Below are 24,728 nucleotides of genomic sequence, written 5' to 3' on the forward strand. Positions count from 1 at the left end.
CTGCTCCCTCTGCCCACTCCAGAATCCACCTCCTCCCAGCCATGCATCCGATATCTTTCCCCAGCAGCTCCTCTCCTGTAAATTTATCTTCTGTCCAGTGTCGCCTGGACCCCTCTCTTCTCACCCCAGTTGGAACCAACTGGTCAGGTCATCTGGGTCCTTTCTCTGCAGCCCATTGTCCTCCTACTAGCCAGAACTAGTTGCACTGTCCAAGCTGGGTCTCCCAGTCACCAGTTACTGGGGTCTCCAGTCTCCAGGCCACTGGCTGGGGTCTTAAGTTCCGTGCTGATCCCTGTAACAATAAACTCCTTCTCCCCTCACCTCATTAAAACAGTAACACCCAGGGACACTAAGTGCCACCCACTCTGCATTCAAACCCTTCGAAACCCCCACACATCCCCCCTTCATCACAGGAGGCCACTAGCTTGCGGCTGCTGATGGACTATTGCAAGTTCCAAACCAAGAATTAGATTCCTTCTTCCTGACCACTGGAGGCATCTAAGTCTCTCTAAAGGCATGTCTACATATAGAGCTGGGTGTATGATACCCAGAGTGAGAAGACATACTCATCAAGCTAGTGTGTGAAAGGGGTAGTGTAGTCACTGTAGCATGGGCAGTAATGTGAGCTAGCCACTTGAGTATGTACTATGTGGCCCAGCTGGGTTTATACTCAGAATGGTTAGCCCTTCCTGTCACACTGCACTGCCTGTGTAATAGAGGCTATTTTATTATTTTTCATATTTTTCATATGCTAGTTCAACGACAGGTAGTGCCCATATGTCTCCTCAAGATGGAAATTATTGCCTTGACTCCCAGTACAGACATACTCTCTGTCTGTTCTGGCTGTCCTCATGTGAGTTCCATAATTAGCTGTCTGTCTTGGCAGCTCACAGGAGCTTACTGGACACTAGGTAGCTTACAAGTTATTCTCTCCCTCTGCTCGGTTCTTCCACCACCAGAATCTATGCCTCAGCCCTAATTTAGTATGGCCCTTCTGAACAGTCCCCACGTGCACCAAAATGAAATTTGCCTGAAATCAGGATCACATGGCTAAATTTAAACCGGTTTCATAGTCACTGATAAACAATATAAATGAGAGGAGGATCAGGATCATCATATGTACTTGCAGACATTTCCACTGCCTGGTGAAAGCAATTACCTTGAGCTGCTGGTAGAAGAATAAGTTAGATATGTCACAGTGGCACTCATTTCCAAAGATGAATATATTCTGAAATGCTGCATTGTATTGTTTCATCAGTTGATTAAGGCTGTGGAGCATGACAGAGAGAAATAATACTTAGCATGACACAAGCTGGTGCCAGTAGCTTTCAGTGGAGGCTCCACTGAGGGACTGCACAATAGGAACAGTCTGTGCCATCTCTTTGAGCATATCCTACAATGTTAGATGGTTCATTTCCTGGCCAAGAGGAATTCAGAAGAGATCACAATTAATATGTTCTCTCTTCAGGCACATCCAGAGAAGTGCCTGAAGCTGGCTCTCTGGTGCATTCTAATTGGAATGGCTTCTTTTCTTCCATCCCTTCTTCTTGCGTGGGTTGGCTCCTGGTTTCTTTATTTCAGTGTCTCTACATCTCTATGCCTGGGAAACAGGGAAGCTATCCCTGAGGAAATAACTCCTCCCCTCCTCTGTTCACCGGGAATATAACCCACTGAACAGAGAAAATATATTTACAACACACTACTGTATTATTATGAATAATATACAAAATGCAACACAATACACTAACAGAAATGCAAAAAAAAAAAAAAAGCCATCTTGAAAAGGAACAACATAACACCAGGAACTTTCCTGAGGACAGCAAATATGGGGAAAGACAGGATTAAAATTAATGTAAACATTAAAACATCAATCATCTAACAATTTCCCAACCTCCCTTCACTCATCACTGCCTGAACACAACCCCCTAACCACCTGCCTAGAACTGTTGCACAAAGATGGGACTTGATGATATGTCTTGCAGCACTCTGAAAGTTGGTTGTGCTAAACAAAAAGAAAGGGGGTTAGGATCCTCTCCTTTCTCCCAAGGTGGGATTCTGGGCGAGATCTTAGCTGCCTCTGGGTAGCTAGCACTGCTTTGATTCTCTGCATCCCTGATCTGGTCTCTGCAGGACTGGCACTCCCATAAACTCTACCATGGTTTCAAAATCCCTGAGAGAGTGGGAGATGATGAGAGATACCCCAGGGTCTTTTACTCCTCCTCCAGGTCCAAACTCAAACCACTCCATGTCAAAACCACAGTTGATCCTTTGAGGAAGCTTGACCATGGCCATTGTGGGAATCGATCAGTTCTGTCTTCTTGTTGCCCAGCAAACTGTGTCTATGTAAAACATTCCTACCCTCATTGGCTTGTGTAGGAGTTTCCAGTTTATACCATCTCTGCTCAGGATCCTAAACAGGCAGGGAAATTGTGTCAGAGGGCTCTTGGAGCCATTGCTGCTGCAATTCAGAGACTCTCCTAGATACATAGGGACTCAGTTCAGTGTTCCAGGAGCTAGCAAACTCCAGTGGGGGCACGTGATTTCATTTCCCCTTTCTGAGTTTCCTGGGCACAGGTCAGTGTCATACTTTTGCAGGTAGCCATTTCCCGAGGTAGTGAAAACACTACTAAATGGCAATACTTGCTTAAATGAGTTCTGGTTTTTATTCTCCCTTACATGCTCACAGAAAGCAGTGATAAAATCTTGAAACCTCAGAATTCTCTGGAGGAAAAAAGCTGTTATTTTTATATATTATCTACTCTGAATTGTTATATATGTCATGCTGCATCAAATTCAGTGTTTTGTCTGTGTTAAGGGACAGTCCATATGAGAGGTGACTTATTTAATATCATCAAGGGCAATACAGCATAGGGCTGAGCAAAATGTAACTTTGCAAATATAGTTGTCTTTGGGTTATACAACTTTTTAAAAGAATGTAGCTTGTTATGAATTTTCTGAAAGGCAACTGCCACTAATAAACTACAACAAGTTTCCACATAGTACAACAACTACAACTGTTTCCACATAGTTTTTTTTAAACACATCTATGTGGTTATATCTATCCACACTTAACTAGCAATTTGTCAGTTAATTCATATTCCCTACTATATTTTAGTCTTGATAAATAATTTAACTAGCCCTAATTATATTTTTTTCACATACAAAATGTAAAAGATAGGTTTTGGGTGTTTATTACATAAGATTCTAGATCCAACTGTTCATTCAGATTCCCTAAATGTAATCAGACTCACCTTGCATAATCCTTAACCCCCTTTCTTGTAGACAGAATAATCTTGGTTTTCTGGGCTCAAATTAAGCAAAGAGATGAATAGTTACAGCATGTGGATACATACATGAATGGGACAGGTTTCTGATTTTGCTACTGAATGATACACTGGCAAATTTTGTAGGTGTGTTTGAGGAGACACACTGATGATCTGGTGGTCATCATTTAATATTTTTAATCCTCTCTTTTTACTCTGGTGCAAATGAACATCTGTGTAGGCTGAAGTAAACCTGAGTACTTCCCTAAAATAGTATTTTTTTTATTTTAAGCCTTGAGTGATCAAGCTGCTGCTGTTCTGGCTTGTTAAATTGTAAGAAAACAGAGACATGACTTATTATAGCTTATCAAGAATGGGGGCTATATACCGAATGGAAGATAATGGCATATTGTAAGAGGTTTCTGAAAAGTGAGTCTCACACAGCTAGAATTGAAGGATGCTGCAAAATTCAAAAATTAGACTATCAAAGTCTGATGCAAACTGTTCACAGATATTCTGATCATGAGCTTTGAACAGCCCTTGTCAGAAAGAGTGGATTATTTTAGATATTTTCTCACAAATTGCCTTATTTCATAATGAAGTGTAATATTTTCACATGTGTAAAATGAGTAAATGATGATTTGCTTTGGGCTGTGAAGGACTATAAAGAGTTTCAAATATTCCTACAGGCTTTGCAACATTATCATTTACATATCACACATGCACATGTGGTTTGCTAATACAGGTATGGCAAAAAGCTTGATGACTATAAAAAATGTTGATTAAAATATATCTTACTTCAATTATAATGGATAGCTAAACATCAATACTACTATAAAGGGAAAGAATTAGGTCTTTTACATTATAAGGCAAGTTTTAGAACAGACTAAATGGAGTACAGTAAATGTGTTTGATGTGACTAGGACATCAATTTGTGTGAATGTCTGATTTATAGATCAGAGCTGTGGCTAGCATATTGCAAAAGTTATGGGTCTATCAGAGATTCAGTTGGGAATTTGATATCTTTTAAAAAATAAAATCCCATCCTAATAGTGTGTGAGAGTTAGGCTAAGAGAAAAAAAAGGGTTCACCTGCATTGCAGCAAATTTCTGTAGCTTCAGATTTTCAGTGCTGATTCTGACAGGAAATCATAATTTCTACTGAGATGATAACATTCAAACAACTTCCCAAAGGCTATTTAGGCCAGGGATCTGATTTTCCACTCCATATTTATAATTTCTGCTAAGTGTCTTTATGTGTCTTAATCTATCAAATTGTAAACTTAGAAATGAGAGAACCAGATGTTTCAACCAAGCTACTGTAAACTAAATACATTACATGAAAAAGGGCTGATTTTCTTTTATAGCACTATCTGTGTTTGCAAGGGTGGAATTTTAGGTGGGTAAGAGGAGCAGCAGCCATGCACTCTGTGAGGCAGCTTGCTTTTCATCTCATTCCCCAGATGCTAATGGAGTGAGGGGAAAGTACTTGCATTCCATGCATGCCTCTCACACCTAGCTGATGAGCTGCCTTCACCAGCCAGATGTGAGAGGAATGCACTGAATGCAAATATTTTTTCCTCACTCCCTTAGCATCCAAGGCATGGGATGAAAAGCAAGCTGCATCCCAGAGCACATGGCTGCTGCCCCTCCCCCCACTCAAAATTCCACCCTTGTGTAGGAAGCCCTTCACTTATCTCTACTTCTCATTTTACACTGATGAAATCCTGCCTTCTTTAAGGGTATTTGCTAGAAACTTGTGTCCTATAACTCTGCTACTTCCATTCCATAATTTAAGTTTGGATATTGTTCTGCGGTCTACAGGTCCCACATTGAATCAGGGCTGTGAGTAAAACAATATTAGGCTAGGGCAGCTCTGTCTAGCAACAAGTGCAGAGCATGTTTACAACAAAGGACCAGTTTAAAAGGACATTGCTTGCCCAAAAAAGGGGGGATGGATCGGTATGTTGCACTGAGGAGCAAGTCTGAGAGCTGTGTCAGGAATAGCTACAGTTTTTTGGAGTCTGCTCCAGCAACAAGGGCTTGGATTCCCCTCCTCCTCTGAAAGCCCTAAAAAAGATTCCTTGAACTGACACAAAAAGATTGAGGAGAGTCTTCTAAGATGATGACCCAGACTGAGGATCTCCAGACTGGTAGGAAATGACACAAGGGGAAAATATTATTTGGAGATGCTCATGTCTACCCTGCAGGCTTTTTGAGCAAGAAGCTTTTTGCAGCAGAGATCTTTTGCAAAAACTTCTTGCACAAAAGCGTGTCCACACTACAAAAGCGATGTGCTTTTGCGCAAGAAAGCATCCACACTGCATGAATGCTCTTGTGCAAGAAAGCTCTGATGGCCATTAACAGAATGGCCATCAGAGCACCTGTGCTTTTTCTGATACGCTCTTTTTGCACAAGAAACCCCTGTTGAGCGTCTACACACACCTTTTGAGCAAGAACTCTTGTGCAAAAAGGAGTTATGCCTCATAGAAAGAGGTATACCTATATAGCAAAACACCCTTTGTTCTGCCATTCTACTGAAAATTTTCTTGTGCAAAACCACACTTGAGGTGTGGATGCTCTGTGGGTTTTTGCGCAGAAACATCTCTTATTGCGCAAAAACCCTGTAGTGTAGACGTAGCCTAACTGGGCTGGACACTTTGATTAAACTGCTAGCGCCCTTCCTTGGGACTGGGTGAAATGTGTGAGCCTGTGTCCCCCTAAATTACCACTCTCCATCACTCATCTGCAGTGACAGAATCTGAGAGGGAGCAACTAGAGCATGTAGGAGTGACTGAGACTGCTGCTGGGGCCCCTCTGGGATGACTAGGCTGGCAGAAATAGTATGACCCTGTCCTGACTGCTAAGCCAGTTGGTCATCAGCTCATCCTCCTATGGTATATATAAAAAATATGACGGGGAAGAATAACTCTGTGGGAATGTTCATGGAAAGCTCTCTGTTCAGTATACAATGAGGAATCCCACGGCACCGTAGAGACCAGTAGATTTATTAGGGCATAAGCTTTCCTGGGTAAAACCCACTTAATCAGATGAATTGGAGTGGGCGTGAAGATATAGATTGACAGAGCCAGAGGAGTACCCAGAAGTAACCTACTACAGATCATGCCCAACAAAGAAAATAACAAAAGACCACTGGTTATCATCTGCAGCCTCCAACTTAACCCCTCCAGCGCATCATAGACAATCTACAACCAATTCTTAAAAATGATCCCTCACTCTCACAGATCTTGGGAGACAGCCAATCCTCACCCACAGATAGCCCCCCAACCTGAAACAAATACTTACCAACAGCCACATACAACACCATAGAAACACTCACCAATGAATCTATGCCTTCAACAAACCCCGTAGCCAACTCTACTCATGTATCTATACAAGTGACACCATCACAGGACCTTACCACATAAGCCATACCATCCACCTGTGCATCCACTAACATGATATGTGACATCATGTGCCAGCAATGCCCCTCTGCCATGTATATTGGCCAAACTGGAGAGTTTCTGTGCCAAAGGATAAATGGACACAGATCAGACATCAAGAAACATAACACACACAGGAGACTGCTTTAACCTCCCTAGACATTAACTCATGGATTTAAAAGTAGCTGTCTTTTTACCCTCCCCTCCCAATCCCCCCCCAAAACCTCCCACCCTTCAAAACAATATTACAAATCTGTTCTCTTTTAATAGGCCATGTCTACACTAGGAAAGTATTTCAAAATTACTAAATTTGACTTAACACCTGATGTAACAAATTCAAACTAGCATTCCCAGGAAGAACTGGGGAATAATTAGTTCAAATTACTCTGGGGAATAATTATTTTGAAATAGTGGCACTGGAGCATCCACAATATCCTTATTTTGAAATAACTATTTTGGAATTAGTGTTACTCCTAATGAAAAATAGGAGTACTGAGTTCCACAGCCCGTTATTTTGAAATAACAGACCTGGTATTGTGGAGACTCTGCTTATTGGTCTGTACAGCACCAAATTTTAAAATAAAGCACTATTCCGAAATGTCCCTGACTCCTCATAGAATGAGGTTTACAGGGATGTCGGAATAGTAAGCCCTAAATAATGGGCTTGTTGTGAAGACGCAGCATAGCTATTTCGCAATACTCCGGTATCCCAAAATAGCGTTGCAGTGTAGACGTAACCTTAGAGAAAATGCATATGTAAACAGGCATCAGTAGGATGGTCTACTTCTACTTGTCTCAAGTATTCATTTTCATTTTTGTTTCTCTTTAATTTATATTGTCTGTCATTCTTTTGATATTAGGTTTCGTTCTGAGATTAAAAGGTATTATTTTCCTGTGATAAACCATTCATGATGTTATAAAACAATAGAAATCTATGTAACGGACAGTACTCTGTGCTATCCCTCTAAATTAATCTATTCGGCTGTGTCTAGACTGGCCAGTTTTTCCGGAAAGTCAGCTGCTTTTCCGGAAAAACTTGCCAGCTGTCTACAATGGCTGCTTGAATTTCCGCAAAAGCACTGACTTCCTACTGTAAGAAATCAGTGCTTTTTGCAGAAATACTATGCTGCTCCCGTTCGGGCAAAAGTCCCTTTTGCGCAAAACTTTTGCGCAAAAGGGCCAGTGTAGACAGCTGAGATTTGTTTTCCACAAAAAAGCCCCAATTGCGAAAATGGTGATCGGGGCTTTTTTGCGGAAAAGCGCGTCTAGATTGGCACGGACGCTTTTCCGCAAAAAGTGCTTTTGTGGAAAAGCATCCGTTGCAATGTAGACGCTCTTTTCCGAAAATGCTTTTAATGGAAAACTTTTCCGTTAAAAGCATTTCCGGAAAATCATGCCAGTCTAGACACAGCCTTCTTGTTTATTTGTGTTACTGTAGTGCTAGAAGTCCTGGTCATGAACCATTGTATTAATATTGAATCTTATGCTTTTATGTCTTTATAGGAAAATTTAATAATATAAATTTGAAAAAAAGCACTAGTACTACAACCCATTCTCAACTTTTCTACCAAAAGTGCACAGCAATCTTACAAACATAATACACTTAGACTTCTATAGTTACTGAAGTTCCATGTCACTATAGAGTTCTAACAGTTAGTTAGTACTGACCCCTGCTGTTTTTACAGCTTCAAATTTTCATTCTGCAGCAGCCACACAGTAATAACTGTTTGCATATACAGATCTCAGCAAGGGTAGCTGGGTGAGGTTATTAATCTCTGGTGTATACATTTCCTGAAGAAAGTGTCTATGAATCCTTGCTAGCTGGCCTTTTAAATCACACAACCATACTTAGAAATTACCAGACTCTTGAGATACAGGGAAAATATATTAGAAAGTACTCTAGACAGACTTAATTTAACTGTAAAAACACTCAGAACTGTAGGTTTCATTTCAGAATTATTTTCCTTTCAAGTGTACTATATTTTTGAAAAAAAAAAAAAAAGAACCCACGACCTCCCCATATATGGGTAACACTTCTGAACAGTGTAATGGAAATAATCAAGTATGTAACAAGATCAGAACGAAAGAACAAATTATTAAAATTGGTCATCTTTTAGGCCAGTAGCCAAACCTCTCTTTATCTGTGGTGAATAGTATAATGCTAATGAATTGTAGCCATTTTTAAAACACAGTAGCAAGCATATGAGTAAATAAGTATAACTTTTTCCTGCCATTTTATTTTTTTCTTTCATCTGTATTTTCATTCTTCTGCATATCTATTTTTAAAAAAAACACCTTTGTCCCAACAACCTAAGAAAAAAATCACTATTGATTTTAGGTCTGGTCAGAGTGCATTTAAGACCTATTTTGAACTATCCCTCATAATTACAGACATATATGAAAAATACATTATATGGTGGTATTTAAATCTGGGGGAGAGGAGTTCTGTGATCCATTATGAGAACTGTGTGTGTAACAAACACATTTTGAGAATTGCCATATCAGTTTGTTTTCAGGACTTCCAGTCTTTCAATAAAGATGCAAGGTGAGGAATGCATGCAGATTTTCCTTTATTAGCACCTTATAAAATTATTCCATTTATTACTTTCAGAGAGCTAGCGGAGGATGCTTCTGAGTAACCATAGTCCACACTACAAAGCCTGTTTCCCCTGCCTTTGACATTCATTTTTTTCACATCAAAAGCTGTGAATGGGACATATCCAACCCACTTAATTAGCTTCATTAACCCAAGTGCTACAACAGGTAACTGCTTTTTCTGTTATATATATCTTGGATTCTGTTATTTCTACTCCAGTTCATCCGATGAAAAAGGTTTTACTCACAAAAGTTCATGATTTTGTTAGTCTCTAAGCCCTGGTCTACAATAGGGAGTTATTTTGAAATGCTTCCCCTTTTATTTTGAAATACTAAGCAGAGAGTCCACACTACCAGGCCTGTTATTTTGAAATAATGGGTTGGTTATTTCAAAATCTGTACTCCTGCTTTCCTTGGGAAATAAGCTTATTTTGAAATAGTTATTTTGGGAGTTATTATTTCAAATGTAGTTATTTCAAAATAATTTTCTAGTATAGACATGCACTAAGGTGCCACAGGACTACTTATTCTTTTTTAAAGTTATAGACTAACATAGCTACCTCTCTGAGGTATGTGACTTTCCTGCCATAGTACCTTCTTGGTTTATACCCTGTATCTTACCCATACAGCACCTAGCAAATTTGAAGCACTACTACAATATACAGATCAAATGTTGATGGCTCCTGTTTCAAGGGACAGGCATTGTTCCTTAGAACTGAATGTCTGGTACAGTAAAATACATGTTGCTGTGTTTCTCATTTCAGTTATTCCAAAAAACCAATGTTCATTGGTTTAAAGAAAGCAATACAATCTAAACAAAAAGGTAACTGTATTAGGCAGTGCAAGCATAGTAATTCTGGGTGACAAGGAATTCCTGAATCAGTCCATGAAGCATCAGAGGGTTTTTCCCCACCGCAATTCCTTTCTCCACTTCTTCGTTATCTTATTCCATAATTCGGCTAGGCTTATGTGCCTGCAGCTACTCAGTCCTTCACAGAGTCTACCTCATAAAAGCTAGAAGGTGTGGATTGAACCATCTCCTGGAATGTACATCAGCTACTAATGAAATTGATCAGAAGCAGGGACTTCCAGGTGCCTCTTGGCATGAATATTAATGTGCTGCAAAACAGAAGAAAGTGATAGAACTGAGGCAAATGCACTAGTGCTCCCTCTCCAACCGAGGAGCGATGCCAACAGTGGGGCTGACAGCAGCTGCAGCCTCGGGGTCAAGGTGTGGAGGGTGCTGGCTCTGTGCCTCTGGAAGGGGTGGAGCTATGGGTAGAAAAAGCGGGGCTGAGGGCCCGGCCTTCAGAACCCTCCAGAGTGGCAGAGCAGCTCTCCTGCAACAACTCAAAGGGGCCCCTGGTTCTGGCTGCCACTGCTACTATAGTGGCAGTGGCTGGGAGCTCAAGGCCCCTGTGCAATTGCCCCCTTTGCCCCCAACCGTCAGTGGGCCTGGATGCCAGTGGTACATACTGGGGCTCAAGTGATGTTGATGTAATACCCTCTGTTACAGAGGCTGTTGCTGTTGGTATAGCATCTGCCCTTTGTCTTAATAGCTGCACAATATGGGTGTATAACAATTACTTGTTGAAATATACTCCTCAGTATTTCAGCAGTAAATAAGAATCTACTCTGCATCCCTGTGTGGTACTAACAAGGTGAATGCCTCTTTTCATATGGATACAATGGACACCCTTTTCATGGAGTTCTCACTCTCATGCCAAATTCATCTGAAATGTACTGCCTTAATTCCACTACATGAAGGCCAATATTTCTAATCAAGTTAAATAAAAGAAGTGACCACTACAAAGAGAATTACAGAGACGTTTTCTTCAGTTCAAGGAGTTGCTTGATGTTTCCATGTCCTAAGCAAATGTTCCCCATTTTACAATGCAAACCACTTTTCTTGGGCTTAGAAAGTTTTCCGGTTCATCTTCATCATACTTGACAACTGCATCTTTTTCATTCTGTAGTTTTACTCGCAATATTATCACACCGTAGCATAAGGGCTCTAAGATCAGCAGCATATGAGGTGTCTGACAACTGATTAGCAACTTTCATTCTAAAGACTGCTAAAGCTAGGCAAGAAGATTTACAAATACATATATATAGAAAAGGATGAATTTACCATTTTTCTGCTATGAAGCATGAAGTTGGTGGGACAAATTCTGCTTTGATTAAAAATAATATAATTCCACTGGAATTCAAAAGTTCCTCACATTTTTGCAAAAGGTCAGTTTATTGGCTTTGAAACATTTGGGGTGAATATATGGACTTTGGTAGGGCCAGGATTTCACTCTGGTTTTCCCAACATGACTTCCGCTTTTTGCTGTTTTTAATTATTTAGTAACAGTTTTACTTGTCACGTGAAAATCACTAGATTCATCTAACTTTAGAATCAATTCATATTTAGCTATCCTAAGGACAGCATTATACATAGCATTATAAAATAAATAATGACAATATGCAATGAATACATTCAATGCATCATAACAAAGAAATAGTATATCACGTAGAAAACTGCAGAATTAATTCCAATGAATTGCTAACTTTCATTATAAGCCCACAGCATACTCTGCTTAGTAAGAAATTTATCTGCTTAACTTTTCATGCAGCGTTAATGCCTCTTTCGATATGGATACAACTTCATGGAGTTCTCACTCTTATGCCAAATTCATCTGTAATGTACTGCCTTAATTCCATTGTATGAAGGCCAATATTTCTAATGAAGTTAAATAAAAGCACTGACATTCCTGAAATCAATATTGAAACATTTTAAAGGAGCTAAAAGTATTATTCAATGCATTTTTAATGATTTGCACTGTATAATAACATATTCTATATATTTGATAGAGTGTGTATGTATACCTGTCTGTTCAAGAACTCATCCTAAACAATAAGAGCTAGGATCACCAAATTCATTATACAGTTTCCTCTTATCAAAATTTAAAGCAAGGTAAGTGTTTGGTTATGCCAGGAAAATGGGATGTGCCTGGAGTAGGATTGCTCCTTAGAAAACAAAACAAAAAGAGTAACAGAATCACCAGGCAGGTGAAAGGGACTAACTGGAGGGTGCATCCCCTCCCTCTTCTGGACCGGCCTGCCCACCAGCCTCCCTTTTCCCTAGGTGTTCTTTAGGGAGATCAGGAGAGGTTGAAGATTGATGCAATGATGTAAATGAAGCATGTACATTTTCATTTTATTTTCACAAAAATTAGTTGAGTAAGGGACCTGAGTAACACTAGGTAAATCTTCTAGTTTACCTATATATTTTAGGGCAGATCTACTCTATAGGGGAAGGTTGACTTAAGGGATGCAATTCCAGCTATGTAAATAAAGTAGATGGAGGTGATGTACCTTATGCTGAGCTAGGGCACCATCCTCACTGTGGGACATCAACTGGAGAAACAATCCAGTCATTTTCCCTTACTCCTCACTACATCAAGAAGTATCAGTATTGACAGGAGTTCCCTCAGCATTTGATTTAGCATGTCCCCACTAGACCCACTAAGTTGAATGTTGGAAAGTCAACCTTTGCAGTATCAATCTTCTCTGCAATGTAGATGTACCCTTAGAGTGAGTCAGTCTGTGTGGCTTCTGTCTTTGAGTGTGTTTGTTGGTTCAGGAACTCTCCCTAAATGGTAAGGGTTCAGGCCATCAAATTTGGGATGCAGCTTCCTCTTCTCCTAATTTAAAACAAGTTCAGGGTTTGGTTGTGCCAGGACAATAGGAAGCCCAGGGAAAAGTAGTTTTCCATAAGGGAGGGACTGCTGTTTGGAGGGATGAGAAATGAGAGTGGCCACTGGGGGCCGCGAGCTACAGGGAAGAGATATCCTGCAGAGTGTCCATGATGGGCAGTGGTAAATCTGCTAGAACACTATAAATTGCAGCTACACAGAACTAATTGCTATTCAGGAAGGCATGTAAGCATGTGTTGCATAAGGCATAATGAAGTCAATCAAATTCTTTCCTGAATTGTGGAAAGCCAGGATATCTGTGAAACAGAAATATTAGAAGAGTGTTGGCATTTTAAATGCTCCAGTTAGTTAGCATGTACTTCAGCCAACATGAGCCTTAAAACCCTCCCTCCCCCTCCATTTTATTCCACCTGTGTTTGGTTTTATGAACAAATAGGTGACTAATGCTAGTTAAATTTGTGTCTTATTTATTTAATCATTTACAAAAAAAATTTCAGCATGGCTCAGTACAAAGCTATCACGTCATGTTTTCATAAGGCTTGCCTGTTCTCTTTTACTTTTAGCATACATTTTATATTTGAAATGTTTGGCATCAAATAAAATGTTATTCTGCTTTAGGAAAATGCTACATTGAAGTGCACGACATATCCTGAGTGTTTAACTTCACCTATTTTCTAGAGAAAACATATATTTGTTAATGAAAGTTCTTCTGTTTATAGCTTTAATAATTGGTGTAAATCAAACGTTGCCCTCATTTAAAAACACATATTCATTTACCTGGGCATGCTTGAAATGTCATGTTTTCTGCTACATGAAGCATTTTAATAGACTCCAGCATAATTGAAAGAGCTGTTAGCAGATCAGATAGTTAAACCTAACTACATGTTGCAAAGATTTTGAGATGCCTATTATCTGATTTGTTACCAGTCACAAGCAAACGGCAAGTGGTTAAGGAAATGAAGGATTAGATGTCTATCTCATCTGTGCAGGGATTGGCTGAAAGAAAAAATAAGCAGGCACTTCTGGGAGAAAGGGGAGGTCAGAGTTGGAACTCTGGCTCAGATAAATATGGCTGTTTGGATCAAAAGCTGCAGTTAGCCAATTCACACTTCATTGAGAAACAGCAGGCTCAGCAATAGTTGATTGTGGAACAGCAGGATTAGCAATTGGAGCTGGTATCTGGCAGCATTGCCCTGCTGAGGAACATGTCTCAGCGCATTTCTTGGGGAGCTGGAGGAACAAACAGTGATGTTGGATGACTTGTCCCAGGAGTTAGACAACACTCAGTCATGGCTTGATAATGTGATGAAAAAGCTTGCAAAAGTGTCCCACATGACCAGTGATCGACGACAGTGGGGTGTAATCGTCATTCTCTTCGTTATCTTATTGGTGGAACATAACCTGCTTTGTGCTGTGACAGACTAATCTCCCTTGGACTCATTTTCCTGATACCACCCCAATAAAAAATGGGGAAATGAAACTTACTGTTTTCCTCCATTCTCAGAGCGTGTATGTCACTTAGACAAGTAATTCTCAGCCATGGGCCTGGTGCCCTCTGAGGAGATGTGGTGAGATCCATCAAGCAGGGCTGGCATTAGACTCACTGAGGCCCAGTGCAGAAAGCTGACGCTCCACCATGCAATGCTAAAATTCAGGGCCCAGAGCCCTACCACCTGGTGATGAATCTGAAGCCTGAGCAATTTATCTTTGTGGAGGTCTCCTGTGGCATGGGACCTCAGGCAATTACCCTTCTTGCTATTGCTTAGTGCCAACCCTGGCTTTTAACAAAAATGTTGTTGTGGCACAGGAGGAATATTTATTGCATTCTAGGGCCTCAGAAATAGAAAAAAGTTGAGACTCAGGGAAAAAAAGACTTTTTGTTGTAGATCTTTAGTGAGCCATATAACAAAGGACATGTAAAAACAGCTAAGGTCAAACATTTCATGTCTGCTTTTTCAATATAATACAATAACATTGAGTTCTAAACTTGGGTAATGAGCTATAAATCAGAGCTTCCTTCTGTAGAGAAAAATCCTCAAGGAAGTATAACTCCAAACTTAAAACAGGACATAAAATGTTGCTGAGCTATAACCACCTGTCTCTCTGCAAGCTCAAAATCTTCACTGAAGAGAAAGGGAAAAGATGGGTCATAAGTCATATCAATTGCGGAAGTGGGAAAGTCCTATTGGAATGTGGGTTTTTTTTCCATCAAGATCATCAGTAGTCAGAATTTCATAGTCCTTTTTTAGTAATTAATTGTAGGCATGTAAGTTGCCATATTCTGCTGGCACCTTCATTCTGATCAGGTGTACTCTGACTCAAATCCTAGTCAGAATAAAGTCAATGGCAGAATTCCCACTGACTTTAGTGTGGTCAAGATTTCGTCTTCTGTATGTGTGACATTTGCTTCCTTTGATGAGAAAAGCAAGCATCTACTGCAAAGACAACACAGCTTTGGAAAATGGAGTTGGATTCTGTTCTGATTTATAGAACATCAATAGAGTAAATTCAATGGGCTGTATCTGATTACTTACTGGTGATGATTCACGAGACAGTAAGAGCACAACATGACTTTCCCATCCCACAGGAGTTTCCCCATCATTGAAATGCAATAGCTCTGGAACTAGAGATATAAAGGGGGTAACTGGTTACCAGGTTGTCTGGTATGAATTGCCTTATTGGCATGCTTACTGGGGTAACTTGTTAACTGGAACCTGTCCTGGTTGGAGCAGCCCCCTGCCTGTGGGGATTTGGGGGTGGGACGACTGCTCCTGCCTGGCAGGGCCCACCGCACTGTGCCGATTAAATGGTTAAACACATAGTTTCTCTGACTACTGCTAATAAATACTAAACTATAATAATTAATTAACAAAACTGTGTTCACTCTTTAGGAACCAAATAATAAATCACAAAACTGAACCTTGCCCATCAAATGGCTTGAAATGGGCATTTTTAAGTCTCATGGTTTGTTTGGTTTTTTGGCAGTCCTCTATCAAATAGCTTAACTCTGTCCAAACTACTTGTTTGTGACATATGGTTGTGACTATTTTCTTCCACTATTTGATTTGAGGAAGTGGGTCTGGCCCACGAAAGCTCATCATCTAATAAACCATCTTGTTAGTCTTTAAAGTGCTACATAGTCCTGTATTTTGTTTCACCTACACCAGACTAACACGGCTACATTTCTATCACTATTCAAACTACTTCTTTTTTTCATGAAAGATGTAGTTTGCTTATGAAAGAGAAGCATACATATTTCAGATTATTTGTATGGAAAAGCTGTAATTCTCTGATAATAATACAAAAAAGGCTTTTATAAATTTCAGGTCAGATTCCTTAGCTTGAAATTTTGGTAATGGTTGTGTAGAACAATCTCAGACAGTATCTATTGAAACATGCTCCATGTAATGGACTCTTTTTTGGGGGGGAAGGGAGGGACCTTGCCTTACACAATCAAGAATAATTTAGATGAGACACCGTAGGAGAGAGACTTAATTTAACTTAATGCAGAATTTCTTTCTTTTTTTAATCCTCTGGGTGTTCCAACAAATAATTCTTGGATATCTGTTTTTACATTTGAAGTCAGGCAACACAGGTACCTGTTTTCCCACCACATCCTAACAGATATTTGGTTTATTTGTTTGTTTGTAGTGTTGTAACAGCTGTGGTCCCTACATATTAGGGACACAAGGTGGATGACATAATATTTTTTTATTTAAACACTTATCTCTTCAATCAATAGAAGATATTTGAGCTTACAAATCACTCCTCTTCATATTTGGGAGTATCACAGACAAATACAAGGTAAAACAGATTGTTTAGGATAAGTAATGACCACATATTGTAAAAGACCATTAAAGGTGAAATGCACACTAATTCATCTATAGTAATAGAACAGAAAAGTGGGGCTAGTGGGATACACATTATTGCAATAAGCCATAAGTCCAATGTCTTTATTAAGGCCATCATTTTAAATATCTAGGGGTATGGCTACACTACCACCCTAGTTCGAACTAGGGTGGTAATGTAGGCAACCGGAGTTGCAAATGAAGCCCGGGATTTGAATTTCCCGGGCTTCATTTGCATCTCGCCAGGCGCCGCCATTTTTAAATGTCTGCTAGTGCAGACTCCATGCCACGCGGCTACACGCGGAACAGACTAGGTAGTTCGGACTAGGCTTCCTAGTCCGAACTACCATTACTCCTCTTGAAACGGTAGTAACGAGGAGTAACGGTAGTTCGGACTAGGAAGCCTAGTCCGAACTACCTAGTCCGTGCCGCGTGTAGCCGCGCGGCACCGGACATTTAAAAATGGCGGCGCCCGGCGAGATGCAAATGAAGCCCGGGAAATTCAAATCCCAGGCTTCATTTGCAACTCCGATTGCCTACATTACCACCCTAGTTCGAACAAGGGTGGTAGTGTAGACATACCCTAGTAGAGTTATGAATTTAAGCTCCCAGGCTTGTCTATTGAAGGCATTGTGCAGGTTTTCTTTCAGAATGAGGACTGAGTGAGTGGAATTATTGCTTTGTGGGAAAAAAAAAGAGTTTGTCCAGGGGCGATAGGGTGTTTTTGTCTTTTATGATTTTTCTCTGTGAGTTAATTCATACGCATTTTACCCACCTCGTTGTTCTTGGGGCATTTCTTGAACTATATGAGCTATACCGTTAGTTGTGATAGGATCCAGGGATCTTGAAAGGTATGCTTTTAGGTGGTATTGATCATCATAGTGGTGTCGATATGTCTTCAGCTTTGTGCTGTGGGTCTGGAGCTTCTGTTCCCTAGATAAAGGGGAATGGTCTACTGAAAGTCATAAGTTGCAAATAAAAATTCTTTAATAAAAATGTTAGCTTATTAAAAGGAAAAAGATTATAGAAATCCACAGAACGTTTATTCTTCTTGTTTACTTTTTACATTCTTCTTAGATAAAACAATCATAGAACTGACAGAGACCCCAAGAGTCATCAAGTCCAAGCCCTGCACTCACAGCAGGAGCAATCACCATCTAGATCATCCCTGATAGATGTCGATATAATCTGCTCTTAAATATCTCCAGTGATGGAGATTTCACAGCCTGAGGCAATTTATTCCAGTGTTTAACCACTCTAAAAGATAGGAAGTTTTTCTTAATATCCAACCAAAAACTCCCTGCCTACATTTTAAGTCCATTATTTCTTGTCCTATTAACAGAGGATAAGGAGAATAATTTTTCTTCCTCCTCCTTGTAACATCCTTTTAGGTACTTGAAAGCTGCTATCATGACCCCTCTCAGGCTTTTTTTCCAAACTAAACAAATCCAGTTCTTTCAGTCTTCCTTCATAGGTCATGTTTTCTAGGTCTTTAATAATTTTGTTGCTTTTCTCTGGACTGTCTCTAATTTCTCCACATCTTTACTGAAATGTGGTGCCACAATACTCCAGTTGAGGTCTAATCAGTGCTAAGTAGAGTGGAAGAATTACTTCTCATGTGTTGCTCACAGCACTCCTGTTCCTACATCTTAGAATGATGTTTGCTTTTTTTGCAGCCATGTCAGACTATTGACTCATATTAAGCTTGTGGTCCACTATGACTCCTAGACCTGTTTTCTTCCTAGAAAGTCACTTACCAGTGACTTTATTGTTCTTCGCTAAGTGAAGTATTTTGCATTTGTCCTTTATTGAACTTCATCCTCTTTACCTCAGACCATTTTTCTAGTTTCTCCAAATCATTTTGAATTATGAATCTATCCTCCAAAGCACTTGTAGCCCCTCCCTGTTTTGTATCATGTGAAAACTTTGTAAGCGTACCCTCTATGCAATAATCTAAATAGTTGATGAAGATATTGAACAGAATCAGTCCAGTCTTCATCTTTCATATGCAGCACAGCTCTGTATTTAGATTGTTCAGCGTTCTCATTGATGTTGCAAAGGCCAAGACTATAACAGGGTTCAAAAAAGAATTAGATAAATTCATGAATCTCCCATTCATTATCCCTTCCATGATGAATCACAACATGGGCTTCCCAAGAAAAGTATACAACACTGTGGCAGGTAGCCCTACACAGCAGCTGACAGATCCCCCTGAATGGCACTAATTTACCCTTTTCAAATACATCCTCAGTATCTTGTGTTAGGCAAATGACTTGATCTTGGGCACACTGTCATTACCTGAATATAACCTGAACAAAGGGCAGTTATAGGTCAACAACCTCATTAATGCATATCAGAATCAATCTTCCCATAAACTTATATTTGACGCAAAAGAGAAAGAAGGGTCAGGAGCTGTTGAAATCTTCAAGTGTTTTTTCTGGTGCTGGAATTTCTATCATCTCTCCAAGATTTTTGGGATGAAGCTGCCAATTGGAAAAATTGGTTGACTAACTGAACAAGTTTTTGGACCTAGATGAAGTTAAGAAATTCATATAGATATAATGGATGCCTGGAGACTTTCCTGTTTTCATAAGCTTTATGGGTTGGCCTAAATCTTTGTAGAAAGAGCCATCAAGTTTGAATCCACACTAAGGATCTCTTGCTACCTCTATTTAACCTCATTTTGACCACATGGATGAGAGTCTTAGCCAAGTTCTAAATACAGCCATTAGCCACCTAGTGGGGGAAGAATAACATTTGTGGTGATGGGAACCTTCTTTTTGCTGAGACTGGAAACTTTTGATGGTCCACCATGTTTTCTGGCTAGAATGAGTCAAGCCTATCTTTGTGACTCTGCCCATCAGTTGCACCTGGTTGATCCAGTATTGGAATTCGATCTCTGCTCTTATTAATGGCCTCCTGTTTGTTCAGAAGATCGGAATTCTTGGTCGATATTAATTGCCTCTGATAACCATTCAGGGGTATAGTGTTAACAATAGCCCCCAGGGATCCATTTCTTAGAAGCTGCATGAACTAATTCACAAAAAGTTTGGTCGGAGTCATTTATATTGGCTGGACAAGTCTTGCCCAACTCAGCAAGTTTGTTGACAGACATCTGCTTCAGACACCTTTCATTGAGCCTCCTATAAGCTTTATGTTATCTGCAGGCTTGTGGTGATCAAAGCTGGCCAGTACTGAGACTTTGGGAAAACTTCAGGGAAAATCCTTGAAATCGGTTTTATTCTGTGCAGCATCCATTTTGCTTTCATTTGCATTAGTGCCATATTTAAATTTCAAATGCAATCATTTACTTTGTAAAAAAACCCACATTTTATATATTTTTTAAAAAACCCAACAACATGGAAATATTTCTATCGGCCTCAGGTTTTATACAAGTTTTTACAAAATATAGGGGCAAAGCCAAGTTGATGTTGCCTCTTTCAGAATTGTTTTCTCTTACCAACCTGACAGGGAAATCTACATAAAAGTCTCAGTGAAAGGTGTTTCTTCTAAAGATTTGGCAGGGGTGGTCTGTGGCCTGAAGTTTGGCCTGAAGTTATTCATCCATGCTCTTTTTTAAAATATCTAAGACGCAGAATAAAATAGGTATTAAATACATCTTGACTGTATTATGGTCTCCCTCTTAACCTATCACCATAGTAATAACACTGCTTTGTCTGAGATACTTCAGATACTGTTTGTGCAAAATAATGCTAAAAACTGTGAATGGGTCCAAAGCTGTCGAAAGTGTGCCAGCGGACTATCGCAGTTACACAGATCCCATGCATTTTTCATAACAAACCCTGCTTCCCAGTGCCTCCCATACATAATATTATGCACAGGCAAAGACATCCTTCAAATGGACTTCTTGACTTCAGCACTCTAAGCTGGCATTAAATCTCATTTTGAAGGCTTAAATGGAAGTTAAGTGGTGCATAGGATTTGTGCTAGGCCAAAGTGAGTGTCACATCAAGGAGCAGAACCTACATTTCCTGCTTCCTTGTTCCCTGCTTTAATCACTAGAATGCGTGTAACACCCATTATTTTCTGGGAAAGTTAAACACATAAAGGGATGGAAGAACACAACCGTATGCATAGTAAAATTATATCCCACAGCAAAGTACCTGAAAGATTTATGGAATTAGTATTAAAACTTCCCACACAAAGTAGATAGCACAATCTGTGTACAGATTTTGCTTCAGAATGGAGTTAGTTATAGCTATTGGTAGATCTTTAAATCATCAGTTAAAGATAAATTTTCCTACTTCTTCATTATGTTTTATTAAATAATAAAGTGAGGTGGACTCTGTATTTGGTTTTTTTTCCCCTAACTTAACCTCTATGTATTCTTGTGGGAATCATAAAACCATGTCTTGCAGTAGCATTTATTTAACAGGCTCTTTCCTGCAATCATAGGAAAAAGTCTGAGGCTGTGTCTGGAAGTACTAGCTGGTGACCAGTAGTCATGGCAACTGTATTCCATTAGTGTCTTTTCTATTTCTCTTTACCTTAAAGTAGAATTTCAAAGATACGAACACCAGAGTTATGGACTGTCCGGGCACCATTTGAAACTGGAAGTAACCAATGAGAAAGCAGCAGGGGAAAGGAAAAAGCAAATATTGTACTTTGCCTATATTGTGTCTTAAAGGTAGGCATATATAGGCTGCCTTTCCCCACCCTCATCCCCATGCATGGGATACCCGCTTAAAGCTAGGAGCTAAACATGCTGGGTGCATCTAGACTGGCAAGATTTTGCGCAAAAGCAGTTGCTTTTGCGCAAAGTCTTGCCAGCTGTCTAAACTGGCCGCGAGAATTTGCGCAAGAACACTGACGATCTAATGTAAGATTGTCAGTGTTCTTGCGCAAGAACTCTGATGCTCCCACTCGGGAAAAAGCCCTCTTGCACAAGCGTTCTTGTGCAAGGGGGCCAGTGTAGACAGACAGGAATTTTTTGCGTAAGAAAGCCCCGATGGGGAAATGGCCGCCGGAGCTTTCTTGCGCAAAACCACATCTATACTGGGCACAGATGCTTTTGCGCAAAAGCAAATCTTTTGCGCAAAGGCACTTGCCAATCTAGACACTCTTTTGCGGAAATACTTTTAATGGAAAAACTTTTCTGTTAAAAGTATTTCTGCAAAATCATGCCAGTCTAGACGCAGCCACTAAGTTTTGCAAACATACCTATGAGACCCCACTGTTGACCCAGTGCAGCTGGAACAGGAGTAGCATTAGAGTCTGTGCTGCTGTCCGGTAAGCAATGCGTAGTATTTTCATCATACTTATTGGCACTGTTTTCACACCCACAAACACTGCTAGGAGGAAGACACACTATTTCTCCTCTCCCTCCAGTCAGAAGGGGTGTGTCTAGACTACATGCCTCCTTCGACGGAAGCATGTAGATTAGCCAGATCGGAAGAGGGAAATGAAGCCGCGATTAAAATAATCGCGGCTTCATTTAAATTTAAATGGCTGCCCCGATCTGCCGATCAGCTGTTTGTCGGCAGATCGGGGGAGTCTGGACGCGATGCCCCGACAAAGAAGCCTTTCTTCATCGACACAGGTAAACCTGGTTTCACGAGGCTTACCTGTGTCGATGAAGAAAGGCTTCTTTGTCGGGGCATCGCGTCCAGACTCCCCCGATCTGCCGACAAACAGCTGATCGGCAGATCGGGGCAGCCATTTAAATTTAAATGAAGCCGCGATTATTTTAATCGCGGCTTCATTTCCCTCTTCCGATCTGGCTAATCTACATGCCTCCGTCGAAGGAGGCATGTAGTCTAGACACACCCATGGGGAACAAGCTCTCTGGAAAATACTCTGCCTGCAAGGAAGCTGCCTGGCTGCCTCTGAAACTGGCTCGGACTGTGAACCACTGGAGCTGGAGTGCATTCTGTTCAGAGTTACGAACATTTCAGAGTTACAGACAGCCTCCATTCCCAGGGTGTCCATAAGCCTGAGGTGCTGCTGGTTTCGGATCTATCATATTTAGATAATAAAACCCTATGGCAGTTCCCACTAACATATTGTGTGTCAATATGTATTTGGTCCACTTCTACCACGATCTGTGCTGGGGTTAATTCATATGGCTGGACTTTGGTACCTGAGTGCACACACTGGCTACATTATAGAGACAATACACGCAGCCTTTTGGAACAAGGGGGAAGTGTCTTACAAAATGGTTCATTCTTTTCTGTGGCTGACATCAACGTGAGGATGCAGAACTCTGAGGAGAGTATCAACTAACAGTATTCTGTAGGGTGGAAACTTCATGAGAGCTAGTGATGTTGATCTGTAAATCAGAGGCACAGTAGCCAAGAGGCAGCATGGTCTGAGGACACTGGATTGGCACATAAGAGACATGTGTTCTATTCCTGACTCAGCTGGCCACCTTCTTCATGCTGTTAGGCACTTCACTTCTTTGTGCCTCGGTTTACCTTCCCAAAGTTTGTCTAGCTTGTCTATTTACATTGTAAGTTGTTTTAGGCAAATAATTTTTTTTGACATTTTTATAGCATCTAGCCTAGTTGAACTCCAGTCTTGGTTGGGGCTTCTGGCAACTACTGTAATATAGATTATAATTATTCTGAGGGTTTTAGAAGCATTCAAGGGAGTCAACTCTCCCCCTGTCTCAGAGAGGTAGTAAGACCATAATGAAAACAATTGCCTAAGGAGATAAGATTTCTGTGCTTTAAATCAGTAGAAATCACAAGGTAAATGAAAGAGCTATGTATAGTGAGGAATCAGAATTCTGTAATCTTGCCATGGAGAAGGTGACAGTCAAACTGAATGGGTAATCAATGCTTACTCTGATCTCAAAAGGGTAATGGACACAAAAATGCCAGGTGCACAAAAATGCCAGGTGCACAAAAATATGACACAATATGGCTAAAGACAGGAATTTAAACAGGCCACGGGAAATGAGACATGTTTGAGATAAAATTTATTTGTCTTTTATACCTGCAGAAAAAATAGCATCAGACACATTCCTTTTTTCATGATTGATGGTGGAAGATAAGAGTGGGGCCGAGGACATTTGCGTCCCAGAGATCACTTTCTGAAGATGTTGCAGAAGAACACAGAAATAAACATGTCTGGTTACATTTACAGGAAGTGATGGAGGCAGGTCAACCTTTGGTACTGCTAAAACAGCATTACTGCCATCCCTCCCCTGGACTTTTCTACTGGATTATGTGAAGAAATATATCTGGCTATGGTAAGTGGCAGCCATTTACATCTTTTCTGTTATTTGGGCAGAAGTTGCATCTAAGGGCACGTTTAGACTACGGGTTTTTTCCTAAAAGAGATATGCAAATTCAGCACTAATTTGCATATCTTCTTCCAATCACATTTGTAAAAGCAGGTCTTTTGAAAGTGAAAGTAGACTGGATGCATTTTTTTCAGAAAAAAACCCTTTTTCGAAAAACCGCGTAAACTTCCTTTTTTTAGGAAGAGCGTTTTTTTTTGAAAAAGGGTTCCCCCCCAACAATGCGTCCAGACTTACTTTTGAAAGACCCACTTTCGAAAATGCGATCAGAAGAAGATATGCACCGAATTTACACATCTCCTTTCGAAAAAATGTAGTCTAGACATGCCCTAAGTCTGGCCCGTGATGAAGTCTGAGTTGTGTTTTATGAGAATGAGGCAGGAGCCAAACCAGGGGCACAAATGTTATCAGCCCAGATTTAGCAATCTTTTTCCTTCTTGGGTCTCCACCTTATCCTTTGACTATAGAGACAGGAAACATGACGATAAAATATTGACAAACACCAGGAAGATGTAAATAAACACCAAAGAATGAGAGGAATTCTCTGCACAAGGCAATGTGGCCAAATTTCTGTTTTCAGTTACAGTGGTGTTCTGAAAGCAGAATTCAGCCCCT

General features: G+C 40.2%; 1 long non-coding RNA gene and 1 pseudogene across 1 annotated transcript in view; both read left to right on the forward strand.

The window, feature by feature from the left end:
- The window catches only part of LOC142826754 (uncharacterized), a 131,663-nt gene that overhangs the window by 12,617 nt on the left and 94,318 nt on the right, over positions 1-24,728 (forward strand). The window contains exons 3-4 of the long non-coding RNA XR_012900985.1: positions 9,317-9,468; positions 23,957-24,062. This is a non-coding gene — a long non-coding RNA (uncharacterized LOC142826754). The remainder of the gene's footprint in view (positions 1-9,316; positions 9,469-23,956; positions 24,063-24,728) is intronic.
- LOC102453921 (syntaxin-6 pseudogene) lies at positions 13,937-17,790 on the forward strand (annotated as a pseudogene).

Source organism: Pelodiscus sinensis, chromosome 2 (assembly GCF_049634645.1).
Source record: "Pelodiscus sinensis isolate JC-2024 chromosome 2, ASM4963464v1, whole genome shotgun sequence".
NCBI lineage: Eukaryota > Metazoa > Chordata > Testudines > Trionychidae > Pelodiscus > Pelodiscus sinensis.